Raw genomic sequence first — 10,396 nt, forward strand, 5'->3', positions numbered from 1 at the left:
CATTGCAGCTACTTAATTAATCAATTATAGTAATTGAGTCAATATCGTGTGCACTGTACTAAGCGCTTGGGAAAATACAATATAACAGAATTGGCAGATACTTTCCTGGCTCACAGTGAGCTTACAGTCTCCAGGGGGAGACAGATATTAAAGTAGATTAGGAAATCAGCAGGGTCTTGTCTTGCCTTACTCTGTCGAGTCATCTCCGACCCACAGCGACATCATGGCCATATCTCTCCCAGAATGTCCCACCTCCTCCTGCAGTAGTTCTGGTAGTGTATCCACAGAGTTTTCTTGGTAAAAATGCAGAAGTAGTTTACCATTGCCTCCTTCCGCACAGTAAACTTGAGTCTCCACCCTCGACTCTCTCCCGTGCCACGGCTGCCCAACACAGAGGAGTCTTTACTTGTAGCAGATTGCCTTCCACTCGCTAGCCAGTGCCCAAGCTGGGAATGGAATGGGTATGCCTCTGCTTGACTCTCCTTCCCATAATAGAGACTGGTAGAGTACTGGAAAATCTCCAGATACCATGCTGAGAGGGTGAAATAGCAGGGTACAATCAATCATTTCTATTTATTGAGCGTTTACGGTGTGCAGACTGCCATACTAAGTGCTTGGGAGAGTACAATATAACAGAGTTAGTAGTCACTTTCCCTGCTCACAATGAGCTATGAGAGTATTTACCTAAGTACTGTGGAGCTAGGTAAGTACTATGTGCTTGTCCATGGCGGTACTTTTGCAGGACTGACACTCTGCTGAGGGAGATTTCTTCATCTAATAGTGTTAATTCACTGTGTACTGGATGGAAAGAGCACTATTCTAAATGCTGGAGATAAAAATACATGGATGAGCCTTAGACACAGGCTGTGGACCTTTGGGGGCTCAAAGTCTAAGAATAAGGGGCATGGGGAGTTAGCAAGTGGTACAAAAGGGAAGACAAAATAATAAAAAAAGAAAAAAACAATATAAAAAGGCAACGATAATGATCAGCAGAGTAAGGACAGCAGAGCACTGCAGCTAAATGCTTAGTGAAAGAGCACAGACTTGGGAGTCAGGGGATGTGGATTCTAATCCTGGCTTCACCACTTGTCTGTTGTGTGACCTTGAGCAAGCCACATAACTTTTCTGTGCCTCAGTTCCTTCAGCTATAAAATGGGAATTAAGACTGTGAGCCCCACGTGGGACAACCTGATTACCTTGTATCTACCCCAGCCAAGAACTGCCAAGAACACGGAGAACCCCACTGTCCTAGAGGCCTTCCAGAGACCCTGGAATTTAGATTCATTCCATCTCCCTTCAGAGGGAGAGCATGGCAAATTTGGTAGAGTGAAACTCTTTCCCCTCAGACTGTAAACTCGATGCTGAGTTCTCAAATTGTATCTCTGACCTGTACATAAGGAGTGTACAAGGCGGTATCTCTAGACAGTTTCCCTCAAAGCACAATGTAAATGTCAGGATGACATTGAGGTCCTTCTGCTGCCTGTAGAAGATATTGGTCAAGTTTTCTCCTCTGGGGTGGGGGCAGGAGAAGGAGGGGGTTTGTTATTAACCAGTCTTCTTGGGAGTCGGCTTCGCCATCTCGCTTCCTACTGGGACTGCCGCTTCTCAACTGGACGATTATTATTACTTTTTAAGTGTCTTTTTGTGTTTTGCCTGGGAGGGTAACTTTCCAATTGAGAAACCTCCAATGCCTCTGATGGCTTCAGAATTTTCAGTTCGGTTGTGAACATCTCTTTGCACCTTTCTCATCAAAAGCCAGAGAAGGACTCTCCAGTTTGTCATGAGTGGTTGGAGTGACAGGTCTGGAGGCTTTTTCAACAGCAGATTGGGGGGCAGTGACAGGTCCAGGCACAGACAGGGTGGGTGCCCCACAGCACAAAGTGGTTGCTGTTGTTTTTTGAGTCGCCAAGTGGCATCACAGCTTGTGTTGATTCATGGTTCAAGTTTGTTTGGGGTTTTCTTGTTGTTGTTGCTCTTCATCAGTCTGCCTCACAGCACCAGAGGCGGCCCTGACTGCACAGAGCATAAATGGCATGTCGGCAAGAGAGATTATGAGAACTGCGCACACATGCACGTTGAATATCTGCCCTGCGGTAAGCAATTGATCAACGGATGTGTAGAAAAATTTCAGATAGCTGCTTACACCCTTGGGGCCATGCTATCCCTCTCTCCATTACTCTTTCTTCACCAGGCCCTTCTCCTAACACAGAGAGATGATCTGAAAAAGGAGGAGGGTCAGAGGGGTTAGGACGGACAGACATAAAGTGATACAACTGGAAATTGATATTGGCAGATGGCATTCCTGATTAAATCCAAATCCTAATACCAAGGGATTGTCCTCCAGGGTATTTGCTTGAGGTTATAGGGAGGAGAGAGAGAGAGCCTCGTTTTTTCCACCTAGATTCTTCTATTTAACCCAGTTGGTCCAAAGGAGATCCAGCTCTGCCTTCAAAAAGCAGTGTGGCTTAATGGAAAGAGCCCTGGCTTGGGAGGCAGAGGTCATGGGTTCGAATTCTGGCTCTGCCACTTGTCAGCTGTGTGACTTTGGGCAAGTTACTCAACTTGTTTGTGCCTCAGTCCCTTCATCTGTAAAATGGGGATGAAGACTATGAGCCCTGCGTGGGACAACCTGATCACCTTGTATCCCCCAGTGCTTAGAACAGTGCTTTGCACATAGTAAGTGCTTAACAAATACCAGCATTATTATTATACAAAGTAAAGGTAAATCATGTAGCTTCCTAGGGGAAGTCAGGTGATCCAGAGAATGAAGCTGTTTCTCTGGCTGTCATGATTCAAGAAAAAAAAAATTAATGGGATATTAGTCGAGCCTACTCATTACTGTTATTATTATTACTATATTTCTTAGTGCTTACTACATGTCAAACACTGTACTAAGTGCTGGGGTAGTCGCTAAGTTAATCAGGTTGGAGCCCATGGGGGCTGACAGTCCAAGCAGGAGGGAGAACTGATTTTGAATCCCCATTTTACAGTTGAGAAAACTGAGGCCCAGAGATGTTAAATGATTCGCTCAGTGTCACACCGCAAACATTTAATAGGCAGGATGAGAAAGCAGGTCCTCTAGCTCCCAGGCCCACGCTCCTTCCCCTAGGCCACACTGCTTCTCATCTGGAATAAAGTGAGCTGACATACCCAAGGTTCACCCAGGTCAGCTGAACATGACTACTTTTTTCTCATGTCCTTTCTCACTCATGTCCTCTTTTCTTGTTGGGATTCCAAGGACGGCTGTCTTTTAAGGGGAAACAGAATGGCCTAGTGGATAAACCTCAGGCCTGGGATCCAGAGCATCTGGGTTCTAATCCTAGCTCCACCACTTCTCTGTGCTTCAGTTCCTTTATCTGCAAAATATGAACTCAGTTCCTGTTCTCTCTCCTATATGTGTCCAACCTCATAAACTTGCATCTACCCCAGTGATTAGAAAAGAGTTTAACACATAGTAAGCACTTACAAATACTATAAAAATGAATCTTAAGGGTTCTGACTTTCAGCACTCTCACCACAACTTCTTCACCTATGTTCTAACTTTCTTTTTCTAAATTTCTGTGTGTGTCCGAAAATTTTCTTTGCAGAATTTGTTGATCCTCTGCTACTCTAAAGCAGATAGTTATGGTGCTCTGTCACTTACAGTGATTCACATAAGCAGAGACTTGTTTTATATACAAACCCAGTGTGACCTAGTGGAAAGAGCATGGGCCTGGGAGTCAGAGGACCTAAATTCTAATCCTAGTTCCACCGCTTGCCTGTTGTGTGTTTTTGGTCAACTCACTTAAATACAATTGAATAAATGAATGAATGAAGGAATGAACAACTTTTCTGCATCTCAGTTACCTGAGGGATTAGGACTGTCAGCCCTCTGTGGAACATGGACTCCATCCAACCTGATTATCTTGCATCTACCCTAGTACTTAGTTCAGTGCCTGGAACATATAAAATGCTTAACAAATGCCATTAAAAAAAACCTCAGTTGGTAGACCCGGATACATTCAAGTCCATTGGAGCAGTGAGTGGACTCAATTCTTTTGACCTCTCTAAATGTAACTATTTCTGAGTATAGCTACCCCAAAGGAGTGCAAGCTCTTTGAGGATGGGGAAAGGGCCATTTTGTTCTCCTCTAATTCCCAAGGAAGTGCGTCAGTGCATCACAATCAAGTGGGAGCTCAATAAATGCTGTAATGATGATGATGATCATCATCATGGTATCTGTTAAGCACTACTCTATGGCAAACACTGTTAAAAGCGCTAGGGGAGAGGCAGGTTATTTAGGCTGGACATAGTCGCTGTCCGACATGGAGTTTACAGTCCAAGGAGGAGAAAGAACAGAGCCCCAGAGAAGTGAAATGACTTGCCTGAAATAATCCAGCAAGCAAGGGATGAAACTGGGATTCAAATCCAGATACTCAACTCCCAGGCCCATGTTGAGTCTGCAAGTCCTATTCTGCAAGTCCTCTTCCTCCTCCTCCTCTTTTTCCTTCTCCTCCTCCTCCACTTCCTCTGTGCTCAGAAATGCATGGACACACAGACATAGAGGCACACATGCTTTCACACACACCCATGGAACCAGACATGGATTCCACAATCCTCAGCCCATGTTCTTGCATCTAAATACAATGGTAAATGCACTCGCTAGTGGGAATCTTTCAATTAATCAATCAACCAGTGGTATTTATCGAGCACTTACTATGTGGAGAACACTGCAATAAGCTCTTGGGAGAGTAGAATACAACAGAAATAGCCGACACGTTCCCTGCAGATAATAAGTTTACAGTCTAGAGGAAAGATGGGTGAGGTTAGAGGAGATAGGAGGGGGGTAGCAGCCCCCTCTATCCTTGGCTCTTCCTGATATGAGGCTCCCCTAATTCAATCAATCGATCCATCTTATTCATTGAGTGTTTACTATGTGCAGAGCACTGTACTAAACACTTGGGAGATTACCATACAACAGAGTTGGTAGACATGCTCCCTGCCCAAAAGAGGCTTTCAATCTACAGTCTCTCCATGCTGTTTGGTGAGGGGTGACAACCGGGAGGAAAGGTCAGAAGCTTTCAGCCTCTCAGGGATGCAGACACACACACACACACACACACACACACACACACACCCTGTTCTCTCATTCCAGGGTGACCAAATTCACTTTCCAAAGTGCTTAGTACATTGCTTTGCGCATTGGAAAAGTCACGTCTCTGAACAAACGAGGTCAGTGAGTCAGTAGCAGCCCCCAAAAGATTAGATCCAGAGCTGCAAATAAAAATTCATGGCAGGTGAGAGTCACCCCTTCCACAGAATCAAGCAGTATGTCTTCTAAGAATGCTCAGGTATTGCATTGTGGGACTAATCGGCCCTCTAGACTGTAAACTCGTTGTGCACAGGAGTGCTTACTGTGTGCAAAGCAATGTACTAAGCACTTTGGAAAATATACTACAGGACCGCTGCTATTATCCCTGATCTCAAAGAGCTTGCAGTCCTAGTGAGTAACAGATCTCCCCATCACTAGAGGCACATCCTTTTTTTCAACTAACAATTTGGTCCTGAGTAAATTTAGCCTGATTCTTGTGACGTGAGAAAACAAAGGCTGAAAATGAATACAGGGTGACTGGATTTCCTTTTCTGGTCTGTGGCAAAGCTCATGGAAATGAATTTGGTCACCTTGGAATGAGAAAACAGGCTATGTGCGTGCGTGTGTGTGTGTGCGTGTGTGTGTGTGTGCGTGTGTGTGTAAAAATCTTATTTGTGTTTTATAAGGCTGGGACACTGGAAAGGGGGTTATTCCCCAATCTCTGGATTAACTGAGCTCCAAAGAGAAGGCCGACTATTTACTTCTGTCTGGGACAAGGCGGTGATTGTGCTGGGATTCGTTTGACGAGGGATGGCCCCTCTCACCTGCACTTACCCTCCCCCTAATGAGTAAAACATCTGGACTCCTAAAATGCACATCTGCCTGTGCTAAAAACAAGCTAAATCCAGCAGCCTCCTTCCCAAACAATCTCCCCTTCAGACACTCTTATACACCTGCCAGCAGGATGCAGGGTGAGAGGAGAGGGGATGTGTCACCTTTTTGCCTCATTGAAGGGAATTACTCCTCTGCTTCCTCACTAATTCTAAACCCCAATCCAGTGGTCCCCTAGAAACCCAAACATCTGCTTCGTGGTAGAGCAAAAGCCCAGGTATCAGATAATGACTCCCTCTGCCGAGGGCAGGGTAAGTGAATGGGGATCCAGTGACAAATACCATGTGACAGAGTGAAATTAATTACACATTTTCATTGCTTATTATGGAATGACCATTGTACTTAAATCCAAAGGGGATGAGCATGTGACTTGTAAGGCACGTCCAGGATAATGAGGTATTTATGTAGTAATTATATGGTACCTCAGATTTAGGGAAATTTGAGATGGAAAATAATCATTCTGCTAATTAAAGTTTGCATTCATTTTCCACACAGGCCAAATCACTTTATCCTGATGATCTTGGTCTGCCATCCTCTTTTCTGGGAGAAGGGGACTGCTCTGATTAGCCCCCATTTTGCAGAATGGAAAACTGAGTTGGGGAGGGGGGTGAGGGGCAGAGACAGATATAAAAGCTACAGCTTCTAAGTCTCATCCCTGAGTATTCACTTCCAAGTCACATTATAGTAATAATAATAAATGTGTTAGTTGTTAAGTGCTTACCATGTGCCAGACATTATCCTAAGCACTGGGGTGGATTCAAGCAAATCAGGTTGGGACACACTCCCCATCCTATATAGAACTCACAATCTCAATCCCCATTTTACTGATGATAAAATGTTGGTATTTGTTAAGCACTTACTATGTGCAGAGCACTGTTGTAAGCGCTAGGGTAGACACAGGGAATCAGGTTGTCCCACGTGGGGCTCACAGTCTTAATCCCCATTTTACAGATGAGGTAACTGAGGCACAGAGAAGTTAAGTGACTTGCCCATGATGTAACTGAGGCACAGAGAAGTGAAGTGACTTGCCCAAGGTCACAAGGCAGACAAGTGGCAGAGCCAGGATTAGAACCCTCAACCTTCTGACTCAAAGACCTGTGCTCTATCCACTACGCCATGCTGCTTCTACACTTCACCTTTCTGAACGCTAACCAATTAAACAATGCTATTTCTCGAATGTCTACTGAGTTAATAATAATAATAATGTTGGTATTTGTTAAGCGCTTACTATGTGCCGAGCACTGTTCTAAGCGCTGGGGTAGACATAGGGGAATCAGGTTGTCCCACATGGGGCTCACAGTCTTAATCCCCATTTTACAGATGAGGTAACTGAGGCCCAGAGAAGTTAAGTGACTTGCCCACAGTCACACAGCTGACAAGTGGCAGAGCAGGGATTTGAACTCATGACCTCTGACTCCAAAGCCCGTGCTCTTTCCACTGAGCCACGCTGATTCTCTACAGAGTTTGAGTTTTGAACTTTAGAGTTCAAAACATTGTGCTGAGCACACAGCAAGACAAAGATCCCTACCTTCAAGGATTACAATCTGATACCTGAAAACTGAAAGCTCCTCTCCCAATCCTTCTAAATGCTGCCATCAGTCCAATGGGAATCAGAACTGGGTTCAAATCCTAGTTCTGCCTGTTGGCTTTCCCACCGGAGAACCACCTACGGCATTGTGCAAGGTGGGTGGGCCTAGTAGGAATCCTGGAAAAGGGCTGGTTAGTGTGGGCAGAGATAACCATAGTGGCCACCAAGCCAATCACCTGCCTGGCTCTGGAGCTTGGGCATGGCATCAACCCCAGCCTGTGGTCACTTCAGCCCTAAATGGGTCCTGCAGGTCAAAAGCCTTCATATGGGACTGCACCCTCATCATCATCAATGGTATTTATTGAGCACCTACTGTGTGTAGAGTACTGTACTCAGCTCTTGGGAGAGTACACTACCACAGAGTTAGTAGAAGCATTCCCAGACCTCAGTAAAGGGAAAGGAAGTTGTGTGGCCTAGAGGGTAGAGCGTGTGTCTAGGAGTCTGAAGACCTAGGTTCTCAACCCTGCTCTGCCATGTCTGCTATGTGACCTCGGGCAAGTCACTTCACCTGGACCTCAGTTACCTCATCTATAAAATGGGGATTAAGACCTGTGGGATATGGGCTGTAGCCAACCTGATTAGCTTGTATCTATCCCAGTGCTTAGTACAGGGCAATAGTAAGTGCTTAACTAATACCATTAAAAAACAAGCTGACAGTCTAGAGGATGAGCTTGCAGTCTACTCGCTCATTGCCCTCCAAGCCCCAGGAAGAACATGAATTGCAGAAATGAAAGAATGCAGTGGTCACTCCACAAAGTACTAGCTCCAGAATCAACACCTTCATGGAGGTTCTTATCCCTGAAGTCTCATAACCGAGCTTTAATCATGGTCTTTTGAGAAAGGCTCTGTCACCTTCTCTATTTAATGATGATTTTAGTTCATCAGCAGCCGGCACTTCACGTTTCCAGGCCACTGATCAGAGCTGATGCATGCCCAAGATGTGATTCCAAGTAATCAGAGTCGAGGCATTTCAAGGCAAAGTTTCTGGGAGGTGCCCAACCGTTGTCTTCCTAGTCTGCAACATCCAAAATGGATAGATTGTCTATTATTCCCTGTTCCAGTGGTGAAAGGGAGTTGCTTTTGTTAGCTCTCCCAAGTTTGCTGCCATGAAATTAGAGAAGCAGCATGGACTAGTGATTAGACCACAGTTCTGGGAGCCAGAGGGACCTGTGTTCTAATCCCGGCTCCTCCACTTGTCTACACTGTGATGTTTGGGCAAGCTACTTCAATTTGGACAAGTTACTTCACTCTCTCGTGAGTCAGGTACCTTATTTGTAAAATGGAGATTAAGCCCTTGAGCCCCAAGTGGGACATGGACTATGGCCAACCTAATTAGCTTGTGTCTACCCCAAAGCTTAGTACTGTGTCTGGCACATAGTAAGCGCTTTTTATCACCTTGATATCACTGATCCCCCAAATTCTCAGACAATTATGTCCTAATGCTGGCAAGCCTGCTTATTCAGACTCAGAATTCAATGGGTCTCTCCCCATATGGCAACTGTTGAACCGGGAGTTTCTGTGTTACATTCATTCATTCAATCAATAGTAGTTATTAAGAGTCATGGAGCACAGTCCTAGGTGCTTGGGAGAGTAAAATCAAGGCCAAAGACTAGTGGTCTGGTCTCAAGGAGCTGAAAAAATCACATAGCCTATTACTCTTCTGAATCTATGCCCCATTGGCCTACGGCAACCTGTCTATGGCAACCTGTGGCATTTGCTTTGCTACACAGTGAATGGAAGTTCAATGCTTCAAAGAAAAACCAAGTTACCTATGCATACGGAGCAGCTTTCATATGGGGAAAAACTGAAATGATCAAAATTCTTCCATCTGGATAGAGGCAGCGTGAAAAAGGATGTGAGTGCAGATTAGAGAATCACGAAGGGTGGAGAAAAGATGAACATGGAATTGTTTTCCTATCCAAGATCACATGGCACACAAGTGACAGAGCCAGGTTTAATAATGATGGCATTGTTAGGTGCTTACTATGTACCAAGCACTGTTCTAAAAGCCAGACCTGTGTCCTGTCCACTAAACCGGGTTGCTTCAACATTGCTTTTAGGCCGAGACATCCTATTGCCTGTCTCCACTTCCCCAGGGCCTCAGGAATGACAAACTTATCTTGACCCTGCCCACCAAGGGGATGCACATTCTCTCTGCCCTCCTCGGGGCCAGGAAAGGCTGTCTCTAAATCCAACTGGACTGAGCAGCTTCCAGGCCTAGGGTTGGTCCACAGGGAGCTAGGGCAGGCAAGAAGGATCAGAGAATTTGCCAACTGGAGTTGGGATCATCCCTCATGCCAAAACAGTGGGCCAGGGAACACCAGCCTCCTCCTTGGTGGGTAGAAAAGGGGTTGGAGTAGGGCTCCCAGACCTTGGGAACACCCACTGTCCAGCTGGCCACTCCCAGCCCATCTATCACCGGCCACACCACTACCCCCAACTGGAATCTGGCCCCTGGCTCCAGGTCATTCTAACTTATGAAGCCGACGGTCAATGTGTTCGCAGCCCTGCCTGGCCAGCATGGATCTGGCATCACTGCCGAAGTTGAGGTTATGGATCTCCATGATGGACACAGATAAGATGGCAATGTCCTCCTGGGCAGGACAGCCGTGGAGAATGAAGTGGACGAGAACACTGACCACAGGTCTGGGCTCGGCATGAGGCACACGCTCCAAATTAAACTCATCTGGAAGGGTCAGACATAATTCCCGATCACACGACCTTTGCATTTCTGTTTCTTGGCTAAACCATCCATCACCTCAACCTCTAGGCCTTCCTTTCTCCATAGTTCATTGGTCCCCCTCACTTCCCTGTCCTCTCACCACGAGCAGCTTTTCTGCCACCTC

The 10,396-nt window shown here is 45.7% G+C and overlaps 1 non-coding gene across 1 annotated transcript; it reads right to left on the reverse strand.

Annotated features, from left to right (window-relative positions):
* Positions 1-404: 404 nt before the first annotated feature.
* Positions 405-542, reverse strand: LOC114812490. Its single transcript, XR_003760143.1, has one exon. It is a non-coding gene; the product is annotated as a small nucleolar RNA SNORA7 (small nucleolar RNA).
* Between the last annotated feature and the right edge of the window lie 9,854 nt (positions 543-10,396).

Source organism: Ornithorhynchus anatinus, chromosome 5 (assembly GCF_004115215.2).
Source record: "Ornithorhynchus anatinus isolate Pmale09 chromosome 5, mOrnAna1.pri.v4, whole genome shotgun sequence".
Lineage (NCBI taxonomy): Eukaryota > Metazoa > Chordata > Mammalia > Monotremata > Ornithorhynchidae > Ornithorhynchus > Ornithorhynchus anatinus.